This window comes from Talpa occidentalis, unplaced genomic scaffold (assembly GCF_014898055.3).
Source record: "Talpa occidentalis isolate TD23 unplaced genomic scaffold, MPIMG_talOcc4v2.1 talOcc4.3, whole genome shotgun sequence".
Lineage (NCBI taxonomy): Eukaryota > Metazoa > Chordata > Mammalia > Eulipotyphla > Talpidae > Talpa > Talpa occidentalis.
This window is the reverse complement of record NW_023603184.1, coordinates 60,021,933-60,040,165: the sequence shown is the minus strand read 5'-3', so window position 1 is coordinate 60,040,165 and position 18,233 is coordinate 60,021,933. Positions and strand designations below refer to the sequence as shown.

The 18,233-nt window shown below is 40.3% G+C and overlaps 1 protein-coding gene across 3 annotated transcripts in view; it reads left to right on the top strand.

The window, feature by feature from the left end:
* The window catches only part of CNTNAP5 (contactin associated protein family member 5), an 831,834-nt gene that overhangs the window by 563,841 nt on the left and 249,760 nt on the right, over nt 1–18,233 (top strand). The window lies entirely within an intron of this gene.

Here is an 18,233-nt window from a genome sequence, read left to right as displayed (position 1 = left end):
CTTTTGCAGGAATACACATTTGGGCTGTTTTCACCATCTCTAGAAATGATTTACAATTCAATACAGTGCAATATAAGTGCACTCAATACGAGTGTGAACATTGCAGGTACTGTGCTAGCTGCTAGGGATGCAAAATTGTTTCTTGCGTTAGTTTCTTAAGATTGCTGGAACAAAGTAACACAAAGTGGGTGGCTTAAAACAAAGAAAATCCAAACAAATGAAAAATAGAAGTATACTGCCTCACAGTTGTAGAGACTAGAAGTCCAAAGCAAAAGTCACCCCCTTGGGAAACCTAAAGGGGGTGATCTTTCCTTGCCTCTTCCAAGCATCTGGTAGGTGTCCTATTCCTTGAATATCTCCAGGCCCATGACAACTTTAATCTCTGCCTCCCAGAGATTGTCACCCCGCTTCCCTGTGACATGTGATGTCATCCTCAATATGTCTGTTTATTCTCTTCTTATGAGGACGCCAGTCATGTTGGCTTAGGACTCACCATAATGGAATATGACCTTATCTTAACTCTTACATTTGCAAATAATTTGTTTCCGATTAAGGCCACATTTATATGTACTAAGGGTTAGGATTTTACATACCTTTTCTGGGCACAGTTTATAACTTCTAAAGATACTTTTCATTCTTCTTCACAGGCTAATCATGGAGAAGACCTAGAAACAGTTAAAATATATGAGCAAAGACAGGGTATGTATAGTTAGTGTTTGTTGGGACCCGCAGGAAGGGGACCTAACTCAGCCTGTCATGGAGTGTGAGGGTTAAGGAGCAAGCAGACATCATCTCTAAGATTGAGATGGAGATTAAGAGCTGGCCAGCAGAGGCAAATAAAAGCATTTTCAGGAAAAACTAATGACTATCAGAAGCAAAATTCTAGGGTCGTTGAACCTGCATATTTGTGGGAACTACCAATATGACTGACTTGTTTCCAACACTAAAAAAACTCATAGAACTGAATGAATAGATAAGGTTGAAATTGACTTGAATAGGGGCAAGCAAAAGTTGTTGAATTCCCATAATCTGAATTATAGCTTCCTAATAAAAAAGTCTGCTATTTCTCAGTCCCAGGGAAAAGAATAAATACTTTTAGCACATATAATTCTTGAGCATGCCTAACTGTTTAGCTGTCCCTGTATAAGTGATGAGTATATGGACATCAGCAACACATGGGCGTTAACTCATACATGGACTCATATCACACATGGAAGTTAACAGCTGCTCTCCTTTCTGAGGGCAATGGCTATGTCATAATGGCTGACTCATACTAGAGACAGGTTGCAAAGATATGATAGCCAATAAGATGCTGTGAAAAGCCACACACAGAGCTGGTAACAGAGGTGTCATTCCTACCAGCAGGCCCTTGGGGATGAGAGTGTTGATGGTATAAGAAGGAGGGCACCCTGAGAGAGACTGTGCCTTGACGGATCTGCAGTCCCCTGACTTCTGGGAAGGAATCAGGTCAATGAAGCCCCAGGAGAGGAACGTGATGACTGACTGACTTCAATCTCCCCTTGTTTCCTCCAGTCTCCTTCCTATGTCTCTGTTGAGGAAACTCACCTGGAGTTCAGAAAGCAACAATACTTACTGATGTAATGTGTTTAGTTAGCATTCTAGAGCACAGAGATGGCTGCAGAAGGTTGGCCAGTGCATCTAGTGGGACAAATGGAAGATATCCATGTTTCTTGTTTAAATCTTCCCAAAGAATCGGGGGAAAGGATTAAAATTCATCAGTGGTCATGGGTTATGTGGAGATGGTGTTACAACTGAAATCCACAACCCATGCAAAAATAGTATGCGCACTCTTATTCAATAGCTTGTAACCAGAACCAAAAGTACTCCCCCGTTGTAGTTTAAATGGAAGTAAACTTGAGAACAAGGCTGAATAAAAGACTTGGAGAGCTGACTGATTCAAAAAGTTGATAAGGCACTCAATATATGAATAATCAAGGGACGAATAATCAAGAAAACCCATGATATACTAAAATGTAATGCTTTGTAAGAGATTTGCTGAGAAAAAAATCTCCTGATCTAGACATGGCCAATTTCAGTCAATAATGTGAAGTTTGTGTTCATCCTTGTTCATGTCAACCTAATTGAACATGTCAGGAGGAATGCATTTGAAATAACAGGAATCCAGCAGGGACTTGGGATTGTTTTGTTGGATGAAAATGCCTGTAAGGTGGGTTTACAGGATGGGTTAGATGCTGTCAGGAAATGAGGGAGTTCTGGGCACAGGGATAGATACACAGGGACAGACAGAAATGGAGAAAAGCAGAGCACCGTAAGTAGCTGATGCTAGCAAACACCTCAGGTATCTACTTGGGGAGGGTCAGGGATATAAGACGGAAGGATAAGGCTCCCCAGTTGATTCTCAATTTGCTTGATATGATGGTTAATTTATTTTTCAACATGGTTGAACCAAGTACCTGGATGTTTGGTGAAATGTTGCTCTTAATATTTCTGTAAGAGTGTTATTGAGGGCCTCCCCGGTGGTGCAGCGGAGCGCTGGGTTGCAAAATTGCCAGCAGCTTCTACAGCCGGTTCGATCCCCAGCTGCTCCCCGGCCACCGGTGGAGGGTCCCATATGGCGCACAGACCTATCCTGCCGCCTGTGGCTCCCCTCAGCAGTGTACTTCGTCACTGTACCTGCTCTGCTCCCTGCTCTCGCTGTGGTGAATTCTCTCACCCTCCTGCGCTTCTGACTGTACCCAGTGCTTGTATAAATAAATAAATAAATCTTAAAAAAAAAAAAACAGCAAAACTTGCAGTTCTCAAAAAAAAAAAAAAAAGAGTGTTATTGAGTTGAGAATAACTTTAAATCAGTGGATATTGAGTAAAGAGATTTTCCTCAAAAATATGGGTGCATCTCATTCAATCAGCTCAAAGTCATAAATAGAACAAAGACAGTCCTTCGCTGTGCAAGAAGAAATCCTGTCAGCAGAAGGTCTTTGGCTCAAATGGCAGCTCTGTATTCTCTTTCCAGCCTGATGACTACTCTGCAGATAAAGCCTTCACAATGATAGGAGCCATTTTCTTTTTCTTTTTTATTTATTTATGCATACAAGATCTGGGGTATAGACCAGAGGTGTGGGGACATGAGAGGATTCACCAGAGACAGAGTGGGGATCAAAACAGGAGAGGCCTGCCGCTCTGTGTGGGTTATCTCCACAGCCGAGATTGATCTCATGCTGCAGTGGCTACCAGTAGCTTCATAGTGCTGAAACTTAACCCCTTGTGCCACCAGAGGGGCCTCAGGAGCCATTTTCTTAAACTCTGTAATCAAATAGGTAGGTAGCTAGGTAGGTAGGTAAGTAGATAGATAGATAGATAGATAGATAGATAGATAGATAGATAGATAGATAGATTTTAAAGTCAGTGAACTTTTCTAGATCTTGGTTTCCTAATCAGTAAAATGGAGATAGAAAATTAAAAATGGTTGCCTTCCAAGATTAACATGAAGATTAGTTTCTAGACCCCAAAAGTCAACGCTTATGGAATAAGATAGGTGAATATTGAATATCATGGTGCAATTACTAATTGTACTCTCACTTACACTGCTTTCAGAGCATAGATGATATCTAGATAGTAGTTATCCTACCCGTTAAGATATCTCTCTTCTTGCCAGCAATAAAGTCTTTGTTCCTTTTATAGGTGCCATGAGACTTCAGATTCTACTAGTCTGAAGGGAGCATTTCTGAGGGAAAGCTTGCAGTGTTAGAAAAGCAAAATTAGAAGGGTGAGGCATTCTGACAAGATTTTCCTTAGAACTTGACATTTAAGCTCATTCTACTCAGTTTACATTTTGCCATTTTTAATGTTAACAGGACATCTTGTCAACATGTTAAAAGATGTTTCCCAGCCACACACAGTTTTCCCTCCATACAGTATAATTGCATATTGATATGCAAAATTGTTTGTCTAAAACTGCTAACAAAAGACGTGTTTATTTCCTATCTTGATGGATATGATGCCAATTTCATGCTTATAGACCTGTACAGCAATCATCAGGCATTGCAAGGAGTTTGCAAGAAATGTTCAGTCAAATCTCTAAAGCAAAACTTGTTTCCCATTCTCAAACAGCTCATAATCCATTTGCAAATCACCTTACAAGTCTCCATATCTTATCACTTTCCCTATTATGATGCTCTGTTTCTCACTCCTTTGCCAGCAGACTCAGTTTTCATTAAAACTCATCAAAGCATACATAATGGAGTAGGTGGAGAAGCTGCAATTGAAGTCTTTCTGATATTCCTGCACATAATTGTGCAGTGTGATTTCAGGTAATAGATTATTATTATGCAAACTATTGACAGAAAGAAATGTGTCCATTCTTTTAGGTCTAAAAATTTGTTGCCTTGCTTCCCAAACTTAGGTCAATGTCGGTGAGATTTCAGTTTATTTATGGACTGCACAAGAGTCTGTCACTGAAGAGGAAGGATTCCCTGACATGGCATATGGCCACTAACTTAAGACACACTGATTTTTCCTTGAGCTTCTTAGTATGTTGCTAATTTTTGGTAGCTCTATTTTATACCAAAGAGAAGTGGAATTCAGTTACTGGTATCATGTACATCTGTAATAAAGTTCTGTCCTGATAGCTCCTATTGACCTCTCATCAGTGATTTCTAACCCCAGACACTATAGTTCCAACACACACACACACACACACACACACACATTCCAAAAGGCAGTGTTACCTTCCATTGCTCTGCCAAAGTCTTCTATAAAAACAAACTGGGCTCAAGTTCTCAAGTTTGCTTTATACTATTTATTGGGTACCCAATAGTGCAGAAATTCTGTTGCCCCCAAATAAAGACTTTCTGTTTGGTTATGGACTGAACACAATTCTGCTGAATATTTGCTAGTAGTGAGCTACGTCAAGGTATATCACAGTGAAGTAGCTGGGATAATTTTTTAAAATAAATTTGGTAATGAGAGTAGGTTGCAGAAACAGGATTCCAGTTATAGTGATGGGATCTAAAGCTTTAGCTCTGCCCTGCATGCAGTGCTTCCGTTCTCAGTGTCCTGAGCACGGGAGGCAACCTGCCCTCTGCAACTCTGAATGGGCATGCCTCGGTGTCTGCTTGGACCAAGCACTGATGACGCACTGAGAACACAGAAATGATTGCCATGTGATCACCAAGTTCACAGTTTATAATCTCAGTGGTAAGATAAAAATACCCTAGTCTTTTACCCTTCCCCATTCAAATGCATGAATCAGAACAATTGTTAGAATCACAGTTCTGGTTTTGCCTTCCCACCCTTTCTACCTCTGTCTGTGCAAATTCCAAGCTCCTTAACCATGGTTTACAGTTTTTGGGGTTTTTTTGGGTATTATTTCCCTATTTTATTTTATTTTTTTAAGAACTGGGGTAAGGTCCAGAGGTGTGGTGGGGGGGGGGTGATAGGATTCACCAGAGACAGAGCAGGGAGCAGAACAGGCAGACTGACTGAAACATACTGCTGAGGGGAGCAGCGGGTGAGACTGGAGAGGTCTGCTGCGCATGTGGTTAGCTCCCTGGCCGGGGATTGAATGTGTGCTGTCTTGGTTGTGGACGGTTTCATAGGTTGTGTCTTAACACCTTGCACAAACAGGGAGGCCTGATGGTTTACAATTTTTAAAGTGTGTGGTTGTGAAGATATATGAGCATGTACATTAATTAAAAGTCTTGGGACAATGTCAGTCTACTTTAAGTACTACTTATTATATTGTTGTCTGTGGGGCCATCCCCAAGGCCTTGGATTTTTGTATCTCAGTTTCTCTCTCTGAAAATGGAGAATGCTGACAGCTTTTGATGATTGGGCTGTAGTCAATGAGTTGATATTTGAAAAGCGTCAGAGAGTGACCAATACAGAGCATATGGGGGAGCAAACTTAGTTATCTTTCCTTTTTTCCCTTCCCCTTGGAAACAAGCTGTGATCTTTTTGGACAATATGCTCACTTCTTCCCAGGGAAGACCCCATTGCTGTGTCCCCTGATAGTATGAGCATCAATTCCTGGTTGATGCTCACTCATGGGTGACATATGTTCTGTGGCTCACTGGCAGTTTAATCAGTTGGAATAATACTTACATTGTTGCTTATATTTCAGAGGGACAATTTGCTTTCTGTGAATGAAGAATTTTCCAGAGGACTGTTTTAAGCTGAAGAATAATGGTGTATCAACAGCTTACAGGAGGAAAGTCTTTTTAAAGTATCTTTCTCTCTGTTTAATCCATTCTGCTGTCAGCCAAGGTGCAGTGACCACAGAGGGTTTCCAGAAGGCTGGTCTCTAAGGTGGAGCTGGAGAGGGGATCTGCTTGTGTGGAAGGCTTGAGCTTTAAAGTGGTCTCACTGGACTAGCAGCAGACGGCATAATCTCCTGCTAAATTGGGCCATTAAATAAAACTACTAAGTCATAAAGCTGTAGCATTACCCTGAAATTAAAGCATTGTCACCTTTGAATTGCCAAGAATTTTAACAGGCACTTAGAGAAATTCCTTTCACAGACCATTTAGCACGGTCAGTTGACTCCAATCACGTGCATGAGAACAGAAGAATCAGGACAAAGATGGGCGGGTGACTGCTATGCATTTTTCATTTATTTTTTCATCATTCATTCATTCATCCTTCTCTTGCTCACTGATTTTTTGAATTCCTCTATTAATCTCATTTATTTGCACATTCATTAATTCTCTATTTACTTCTGCATTATTTTTTCATGCATTTTATTCCTTATGCAAAATTTATTCATTATTCAGTTAGTCGCTTGACCACTCAGATAAACTTTGGAGTATAGACTGAGCTAGGTATCAAGGTTGCAAAATGAATATCTGTCCTTGTCCTTAGGAACTCACAGTTGAAAGACAGAGAGAGACATTGTAAACAGATATTTTACACGTGGTGTAAAATATAGAATAGAAGCTAATAGATGGTACAGAAATAGTACAAAGGAGGCAGTGGTTGATCAAGAGGTTGAAAGAGGAGACAGGGCCTGGTGTTCGGAGAAGGTGTCCTGCCCTCTGAGCTGCATCTTGTAGAATCTGCTAATGTGCAATTGAATATCTGGCACCTGGTGCCAGCTGGGACTCTATACTCAGGGTGTCATTCCGTTTTCCTAGCAATCAGGTAGGAGATACCATGCATTCCATATTACAGGAGAGGCACTAAAATCTTAAGTCTCAATAATTTGTTCTCATAAGAGGCAGATGGCGAAGCCAGAAGATGGAACTTTATCTTGAGTCCCAAGCCTGGGTTCCTGGGCCAGGTGACACAGCAGCTCGGAGGCAAAGTCAGAGGTGACCCTTCCTGGGGTCAGTCTGCGCGGCCTCCTTCCATCAGTCAGTGACACAATGGAACATTCTGCATTCCTGAAGGAATGAGGTCTCTATGAGACCCACTTCACCTCCATCATCACCACTTTCCTTATCTGAGTGGTAATAATCAGACTTACTTTTCAAGGTTTTTCTGAACATCAGATGATAAATATATAAGACAATTTTTTTTCTATTTTATTTCTCCAACCAATGGCCAGTGATGAATATTTAAAATGTCTTTTTTAGAATATTCTCAGCAATGCTTATTCAGCAGGTTTAAGCAGTGATCAGAGCAGCTTTTTCGCAGTAAATTTGGGACCTGAAATATGGGACCTTGGTAAATGTCTATACAAGGCAATTAGCCAGCGCTTAGCACTTCATAAATCCACTTATTTATTTCCCCACTTCTAAGGGGGGCTGTTCAGAGACTAAAACGTGCTCTTCTTAATACCTAAATCCAAAGCTTATCCTGACTTCTTCCTGCTGCACCTTTCACAGCACATTTTCATTGCACATACCTGGCAGCCTTTCTTCTGCTGCCATGGGGTCCATGCCACAGTGCAATCAGCCTGTATTGATTGAGGCTGCCTCATGCTCGGTGCTGCACAAGCTGCTGTAAACCACTGACCTCGATGCCCAAGGACGTCATACTGTAACATTCAGCTCTCAAAGCACTTTCATTTAGACCATTTGATTTAATTCATACAATTATCCTGTAGATACTTGACAGCTATAGGATTCTGGACAAATTAATATCTATCAGGCTCAATTTCCTGAGGTATAATAGGAATGATCAGTTACTCTTACCTCAATGAAACGATGTGTGGATCCAATACAATTAAATGAGTGATGTACTTAATGCACTTAGTACAATATCTACTGTGCTCTAAGTCATCCCCAGCACCCATTTGTGGTGGTGGGATGGGGTCTCAATGCTGCAGGAATTTAGAGACAAGAAATATCAGTCTTCTTAGGCAACACAGAACTTGGATTTGACCTTGAAAGAGGTGTCCCAGGAGTAAGCAGAGGAGAAATTAATGTTGTTGAACTCAGCCAGATCATGGACATGGAGATGCAATGATGCTGTACCCAAGGGGCCCATACCTTGTTCAAGGGCTTCTGGCTCACTTGTGCTTTCTGGTGCAATAGCACCTTTCTGGATAAATACTTTCCTTGTGCAGGAGAGAAAAATAACAATTGGGAATCAAAGGTGTCTCCTAGAGGGAATGCTTGTTCTTGCTCATTTTTGCCTGAGTCCAGGATTCCAGGGAGAGAAGAAGAATCAAAGTCAGCTTAGACATTTATTCCAAAGAACAAAAAAGCTAAGACACACTAGCTGCTTGAGATCTGTGGTCTAGTGAGTAGAGTGAGCAGAGGGGCCCTTTGCCTAGGAGTCTTTTTCCTGTTCCCATTGTCCTCAAGTACTCACATAGCCAGAGTACCAAGCAACCTTTGCCTTCTCAGTCCATGGGAACTTGTACACCTTCTTTTCATATCTGTTGTGAAGAGAAGAAACTGACAGCTGAGGGGATGGTTCACACCAGCCTCTCCATTGCTAGCTGCGCACATTCTCAATAATCCCCATTACTCCCTCACATCCTGTAGGGCAAGTCCCATTCTTTTTCCTATGAGGTTTCTTTACCTGTCAATATTTCAAGGCTTCTCTTGAACTCACATGATCGATTTAACAAGTCCAGCATAGTCCTTAAGAGCTTGGACTTTGAGCTGACACTGGTTACTTTTGTTGTAATTATGACTTAGGTGAGTTACTAGACCTCCCTGCTCCTGAGTTGCTACCTCTGTAATTAATAATGGAACTTGTACATACTACGATTATTGTGAGGTTTATAGAAGATAATCAGTGTTATTCCTAAGGAAAAATGCTTGGCATTATTTACTTTATATAACAGTTATTAATTATTTTCATCACTCTATCTCTAGAAATCTTAATCCTAACTTCATGGTATACATGGGAATACCATGATGAAAATAATAACCATTGAATTTAATGAGTGTACACCTACATCCTGAGGAATTCAGGGAAATTAATTCAACAGAAATCATAAATGTTTACACTTGAAAACAGGTGTGATACCATGTGTGAGTGGGGGGCATTTGAAAACAGTTTTTATTTTAAATTTATTTGCAGTGTGTGTGTGTGTGTGTGTGTGTGTGTGTGTGTGTGTGACCACATAACACAAATTTGTTGGAGTGGTAAGTGATATTGTAGTTTTGAACTCTTGCTTCATGTGAATCACTGTGCAAAGCTATCTGCTGTTTTACCCAGATTTTATTCTGAAATCTCCAAATGCACTGAATCTTTGAAACAACACTAAAACTAAAATAAACACCATAGACCTCTCATCTAAATTCTCCAAATGCTGACCAACTCTCTCCCTCTCTTTCCTGACCTTACAAGTTATTACATTGAGATTTACAAAATGATTTCCTAATTCTGTAATCCCTTCTACATTTTTTTCGCTGACATTCTGCATTTCTGTCTACAGAAAGTTACTTTGAAAAGTTTTCTCCTGTCTGCATCTCACTTTGTGTCACTACAGATTCACAATTTATCTCAGTTTAAAATGTTTTTCTATTATCATTACACTTTTTTTTAAAGATTTATTTATTTATGCATACAAGAATGGGGTGTAAGACAGAGGTGGGGGTGAAAGGATTCACCAGAGACAAAGTGGGGAGTAGAATAGATCTATTGAAATACACTGCTGAGGGGAGCAGTGGGCAAGACAGGAGAGGTCTGCTGCTCCATGTGGTTCACCTCCCTGGCCTGGGATTGGGGATCAAACTTAAGCTGCAGTGGCTGGTGATAGCTTGATAGCACTGTCTTTAACCCCTGCACCACCAGGGAGGCCCTCATTACACTTTTTGATGTTGAAATAATCCCAAGAATAGCTAGTCAATGTCCCTGTAACACTGTTCCTATGTCTTTCTTACATGCCTCCATTAATCTTGGGACACATCTTTTCTTTCTATCACAAGATATTCCAAGTTGTTTCCTAAAACTTACCCTACCCTAGACCCAGACTCGTCTATTTTACCAAAGATACTCAGGGCTTTTTTGTAGCAAATGGTATTAGGGAATTATGATCCACATGGGAGGATTTCTCATTGCTTCTAGGCCCTTTCAGCAGACTGAGCTAGAAAGTACGTGTGTATGTGGTTGTGTGTGTTTAAATTATGCAAATCCAGGGCCTCCCTGGTGGCACAAGGGGTTAAGATGCAATCTATGAAGTTGTCTGCAGCCACTGCAACACGAGTTCAATTCCTAGCCAGCCAGGGAGCAAACCACATGGTGCAGCAGACCTCTCCTGACTCACCCACTGCCCCCCTCAGCAGTGTATTTCAGTCAGTCTGCCTGTTCTGCTCCCCACTCTGTCTCTGGTGAATCCTCTCACCCCCCACACTTCTGACCTGTACCCCAGTTCTTGTATGCATAAATAAATAAATCTTAAAAATATGCAAATCCAGCGCCATATGATTTTTTGCAGCATTCTCTATTCCATCCATCTTCTTCTCTCACAATGAGAACTTGTCCCAACAATATGTTTACTCATTTGCCCCATGTTGTGATACACACAAATACTCTTAGAAACTCCTCAGCAATATCACTATCAATAACAAATAATAAAGTTGAATTTTAAATTTTGTTTTTGGAATATATCCTACCAATGGTGACCACCTAGACAGAATAGAATATTGCGTTAAAATGGAGTTTGAGTTAATCTTTTATTATTTGTGGTTATTTTATGGATTTAATACACAATTAGGCCTTTTTGTTTCTCTTTAATATTCAATTTGAGGGTTTGCTCTTTTTATCCTTTTGATTTGATTTTATGCTTTGTCTGTTTAAAACATTTGCCTGTTTTGAAGCTATGACTGACCAGTAATGTCTTTCTTGCACTCATATTACCTTCACCCTGATCTTACTCATGTCCTCTAGACAACTATTTACATTAGCTTATCCTTTCTCTGTGTAATCTTATTTCTCCTTTATTTTTGTAAAAAAAAAATAGTTTTTTAGCATAGCATTCTGCATCATGATGACTTGATTTTGTCACTTTGCAATCTATCCTAGAAATCACTTTAGATAAAATTTGAGAAATCTGTGTGGGCTTTATTACGGATGCTTAGTATTTCACTGTGTGAACTATGCTTTATTCAATCACACACCTGTTGCTGGATATTTAAATGTGTTTTTAACATTTTGCCATTTGCAATCGATTCCTTGTCTGCCCAGCAGAATTTCAAGTACATATTGAAATATACTGTCCTATCATGTATCACTTTCCTACTGATTTCAAGAGCTGTCACTGAAGTCGGTACAAAACCTGGTTGTCCATTGAATGTTTAGTTCAGTGGCAAGTAAATATAAACAGGGCCCGGGTGTTAGATATAAGGACTTGGGCACAGTCTTTTCCCTTGGCGAGTTTCCCATTCAGCAGAGCGGCTGAGTAAGCTAGTGGTTGCAATACTGCTTGAGTGAGACCCAGATAAGTTGCTGATGGAGTTAGAATTGACTTCCACTGGAGAGGACATGACACTCCGGCAGTATCATTTATTTTGTGATGAGCTCCAGAGAGGAGATGGTAGCTGACGGATGAATAATTCCACTCTTTTCCTGGAGTTTTCTGATTGTCAATCATCTGCAGATCCAGAATACAAGATGTATGAAAGCAGAGTAAGGAGACACTCTTATATTACTAGAGACATGTCTTCTCTTGTGACCTGGTAAAGGGAGATTAAATACACCCTTGGATATCTCTCCTTGAGGTAAAACAAGTCCTTTGCAGTCGGCTCACTACCTATGCATGAGTCAGAGTTCCATCTTGTCTGCTTTAGCTCTTCTAGACAGCTACTATGTCAGCTTCTAGACAGCTACTACTCTTCTAGACAGTGTTATGTCATCCTAGGGTTTATCTCATTTAATTCACATGACAAAGTGTGACGTAAAGAACATTTCTTATTTAGGGCCTCCCCTGGTGGCACAGCGGTTGAGCACTGGGCTGCGAAGCTGACCGCAGCCTCTGCAGCACAAGTTCGATCCCCAGTCACCGGGCAAGGGTCCCACATGGCGCACAGACCTCTCCTGCCGCCCGCTGCTCCCCTCAGCAGTATATTTCATCAGTCTGCCTGTTCTGTTCCCCGCCCTGTCTCTGGTGAATTCTCTCACCCTACTGCACTTCTGACTGTTCCCAGTGCTTGTATCAATAAACAAATAAATCTTTAAAAAAAAATAACATTTCTTATTTATATTTTGTAGAAAATTAATTCAGAGAGGTTGGAGAGCATGTCAGCATTAGTCAGTTTGTGAGTGGCAGAGATGGGAACTGAACCGAGGTCTGTGTGAGTGTTCAGGCTTCCCTCAGATGCACCAGAATAGGGTCTGCCACAAAGATACCCCCGATAGCCACCTAAGCCCTGTCCATCGTTCTCACAGCTCTCTGTCCATCTGGAGACTTTAATCTCAGCTTCTTTCTCTTCTTCCCTGCCTGGGAGGCTGCATGCTAAGCTTGTCTGCACCCCCCTATCCCCACCCCAGTCCTGCCCCATTTCTTTGCTGGGGCTTTTCCCTTCCTTGGGAACTTCTTTCCCAGATCTAGTTGTGAAGTCCTTGAGCTTGAGGTCCATAGTGTCGTTCACTCATGCATTCCTCATCTTTACCTTCTCAGCCCCAGTGCTACACACACGCGCGCACACACACACACAACATTTAATGTATTTTACTTGAGTGTGCCAGTGAACAACCAATAACCAGGTATGATACAATCCACACCATCTGTTCAAAATTACCCCTCACCTATACCATAAAACAGATTTCCCAGATCTCCTTCATTGTGTCACTTTGACCATTTTAAAGCAAGGAAAAAGAAAAATAACACCCCAGGAAAGTACATAAAGAGGAAAGACTTGAGCAAAGTAGGAAAATAAATCACAGTCAAGTGTGCTGTCTGGAAAGTCATAACGCATGGCCCAGGCAACGCGGTAGAAGGGTGATAATGGCAGGGAGCTGGCCCTGCACCCCAATATCCCCCACACTTCAGTGTCTGCATTGAACCTGATGTGAGGTGGCTATTACAGTGCTGTCCCCTAAACAACAGCAGCCCAGACACTGGAAGCAGCCCAGCCTGCAGTGGTTGTAGCAAGACCTGAGTGGAATCTTCCACAGGCAGCCAGACTGATCCACAGGGGAGGAAAAACAACTCCTGTGGGAAATCTGAAACCTTTTAAAGGAATTGTCTTCTCTCCCTTTAAAGGTTGAGGAGCGGTGACATTGCTCTTGCAGCAAGGTTCTCCCAACTGTTTCTAATAATGAAACGATCTCTTCTGATCCTCCCTGATGCAGATCAGGATGCCTTGTAGTTGATCAACTTTAATTTTGAATCATGGCTCAGCTCCTCCTTGTGCTTTTTTTTGAGTTCCCACAACACTGCACAGTGGATTCTACTCGGTTCTCATTGGGAGTCTGAGGCTGAGGGAGGTTACTGGTTTCTTCTACGTTCAGGAATCTAGTCAATGGCAGGGCTGGCAGTGTCCGCTGGCCTGACTGCCCCAAAGCTTTGCTTTCCTCTACCACCTCTGCCTCCATTGACCACACAAGCCCTTTCCAAGCTGATATTTACTGTCTGTGATTTAAGTGGGGAGATAAGGTACAAAAATATGAAAAATTAAATAACCATCAATGCAAGACTGACAAGAGCTATCACTTGGTTGTACATGTGTATATGGCAAATGAGTGGTAGAGACAGTGCTTTGAGTATTATTTAAACTGTCTTCACCCTTGGCACAGAAAATTCACTTTGTCAACACAGATAACTATACCAGAAGTGACCCCAGGGACCTTAATATAGACTTTCTTTATTACAATGGGAGTATAAGTGAATTGGCACACTTTTCAAAGGACTATAAGCAGCTTCCCACAGTGATTTAAGTTCAATTAAGCTGGGTATTGACAATCTGTAGACTTCTCTTCCTTCCAAGCATTGTGATAGAAAAATTGCAGTTTTTTCTGGCTCTGCAAAGAGACAGAGATGTGTGTAGAATGAGGTCTTATTAATCAGAGTTATTTCTTGTCTCTCTTCTTATTCACTTTCCTTTTGTTTGTTCTTTCTTCTGAATCGTGATCTCCATGGTAACAGATGGAACCACTTACAGTATCTGTAATTACTAGTATTAATAATAGCAATCACCGCAATAATCATCCCAGATAGGATGAATGAAAAAAAGAAAGAAAATTAAATTTGTGGTTCTGTATGTAAACAGTTTAGAGCTCTGAAATAGAGTGAGAGGAAACTGACAGATCACCTGATACCCAGGATGACTGACAGGTCTCGGGGACTTTCCTGGGGTGATGACTGAGGAAGGTCTTTCCACGGGGTAAATGATACGGAATAACCCACTGTGATTACAGCTCTTTTTTCTCTTTTCTATTAGAGTAGTATGTGTGGTTATTGACCTTATAACTTGAAACAGCTTTTAATTTTGGACCATTATATAACATATGCATATAATTGCTGCTTTAAAAAAAAAAGATTTATTTATTTCTGCATAGAAAAACTGGGGTGTAGGCTAGGGGTGTGGGGGTTGAGAGTATTCACCAGAGACAGAGTGGGGAGCAGAAAAGGCAGATCTACTGAGATAAACTGCTGAGGGAGCAGTGGGCAACACAGGAGAGGTCTTCTGTGCCATGTGGGTTAGCTCCCTGGCAATGGTGATAACGCTGAGACTTAACACCTAGGCTGCCAGGGAGGCCCCAGAATCGCTGCTTTAGAAAAGCCCCAACAAAGAACCTGGCAGAATATTAACAACACTGATCCCATTGCTTGATTGAGAGTTCCTGAAGTCCTTCCAGGTGCTCAGTGCCTGGGCTCTGTGGGCTGAGGTTGCAGGCTCCATTGATCTCTTCATTCTCATGGAAACTGCACAATCTGCCAGAAATTCTTCTCTAACAACCCCCGATCTTGCCCCTAATAGATATCTGCCGGCTCCACTTAATCCTGAACTTAGCATTACTTACAACAATGAGGGGTATTTGTTGGTCTTGTATACACACTTCTCCCCTCAAACCAAGGTAAGCTTTCAGGAGCTTGGCAACGTCTTGTCCTCCTGTGTATGTTCTTGGAGCACCAGCCTGGTACTCTGTTCACATACTTGGAGAATGAGTGACACATTTCTCTTCCTGGGAGATTTTATATCTTTATGGGGAGAGAAGCTTGATGAGTCACAGTCAAATTCCAGAAACGCTTTACTGTTCTACATAATAACACATAGTTGTATCTTTGAAATGATACTTTGGATCATCACCTACTATTTAATGGGACCTGGCCTGTAAGTCCTTTATGGGTAAAGGTGTGGCTCTGGGTCATGAGAGGATTCACACTCAGAGCTGTGTATTGGACTGAACACTGCTTTTAAAGAGCAAGTGCCTATTTATTTATTTATTTATTTATATTGAGATTGACATGGAATATGTTGTAAATTTAAGTTGCATAATGTGTCAATTTGATACATTTATCCAATATATTTGAGTATTAATGCAGTGTTCACTCTATCATAAAAAATAGCTCTTTTTTTGTAGTGAGGATAACTCATTTAATTAATTTCTCAACAACTTTGAAGTTTATCATGCAGTATTGTTGACTACAATCATCATACTGGACAACAGCTGTAGAACTTATTTATCTTCTAGTTGCAAGTTGGCACCCTTAAGTAACTTTAATTCATTTCCCAAAGAAGTAGTAATTAAAACAGTATGATACTAGTACAAAACACACATATTGACTAATGGAACAGAATAGGAATATACAGAAATAATCCCCAGCATACACCATCAACTAATACTTGATTAGGGAGTCAAAAGCAACCAATGGGCATCCTCTGTCCTCTTATCACAAAAGTTAATTCAAAATAATTAAAGATTTACATATAAGACCTGATGGGCCATAAAACTCAGAAGAAAACATAAGGAAGAAGCTCCTTAACACTGATTTTTTTTGGCTATAATACTGAAAGCGCAAGCAATAAAAGCAAAAATAAGAAGCAAGACATCAAAATAGAAAACCTTTGCGCAGCAAAGAAACAAGAAACAAAATGAAAAGATTACAAAAAGAATGAGAAAATTTAATCACAAGCCATATATACAAGCAATATACAAAATTATATTGTATATTTATATACTTCTGAATACTTATTTATATAAGTATATGGTATACTATATATGAATTATATTATTGATATATATTATGTAAAACATATGTATATATTTCTTTAGGTTAAAATGCTTAGTGAATTGAATAGATTCTTGCCAATTAAATACATTTCAAAATGCAGTCCTCTCTTAAGTGGATAATTTGTTTTGGATAACTAAATACTTGTATTCTGAGCAAGTTAGAGAGATGAGTGTGTGTGTGTGTATGTGTGTGTGTGTTTCTCTTGGTGGGATTGAAGGGTGGTCTTCAATAGAAGAAATACAAGGAATGAACTGGGTAGGAAAATGTGTTATCAGGGCAACTTTATTCCAGGTTTCTGAGTCCCTGAGGACTAAACAACAAATTCTGTTGAAGAAATTTTAGGAAATACAAGAGACACAAATAAATATAATGCCACATGAGAGTATTCCAGAGTAAAAGCTAATTGAGAAAGATGGTAATCATTTAGTGTATATAGCAATGGCTGTATAACAAGAGATTGCATTTCATGCAGCTCGTTTTCCAGATGGGCTCCTCACCCCTAACTCTCTAAAGAATGAAAATCCAGTTGTCATTTTAATGTTATAGTAGACTTCCAGCATAGATTCTTATCTCTTTTGCATGCCAAATGATCTGTCTTGTGTCCATTAAAACATGATAGCAAATCTTTATATTAGTATCATGGATGAAAAGAGTATTATTAACATTGTCATTTTCCAATGAGAAACCTTGAGAGATGTTATATAGAACTTGCCTAAATATTCCCAAGGAACATGTAATGGAATAGTTTCTAAGAAATAGTCTCATTTCTAAGATCAGGTTCTTAGTACTTTGAAGTTCTAGTTGTGTCTCTAGAGACTAGAATACCTGTCCTGTGTGGAGGCAGGTCAGAGTGTGGAGGTTGGATCCTGGAGGACTTTATGATGCTCTTGTAACCGTAGCATTTTGATTATTTTTCCTGGACCATCTTGAGTTACAGGGAAACCTCTGTAGTTTTCTTTGAATGGGAATTCAAGTTCATAGAACCACAAAAAAGGATCCTTTCCTGTTCCTGATCATTGAAACTGGCGTGTTTTCCCCATGGACTTTTAGGGAAGGCCAGGCTCAGCTGTCTCCCTTCCAGGTATGTTGTGGCCTAACCTTATGCTTTGGGAGAGAACCCTCAGCTTTTATCAGCACTGCCAGAGGCCAGTCACGCTTCTCCTCCTTGATGCTTTTGTTAATACTATTAGCACCTGATATTTGTGATCTTGAGACACAGATGATCTATCCCTCTATAGAATAGGTGTGCATAGATTCCTTGAAATTGTTAGTAATTAATTTAGTAATGGACCCTTCACACAAATCCCTCAATCCTTATGTAATAAACATCCTGTATAGTTTGGGTCTGTGCTAATTTTTAAATGTTATTGATGAGTAAACTGAGCTTTTGAGAAGTAATAATTTGATTCAGGTTACCTAATCGGTAAGTGCTGAGCTGACATAGAAAACCATATCCGTGTGTCCACTGATCTCCACTGCCCATTTGGTGAATCGATCTTCTTGAACATTTCACTTAATGGGTCCAGTTTTTGTTAAATCATGTTTGGGCTCATGAATGGATCTCTCCTCATCCACCTAAATGTTTGTTCAAAATTAATCTTACATATTTGAAAACTGAACTGTTGAGAGCTGACCTTCACCTAGACTATAAGCATAGATTCCCTATTTGCAACTGCTCATG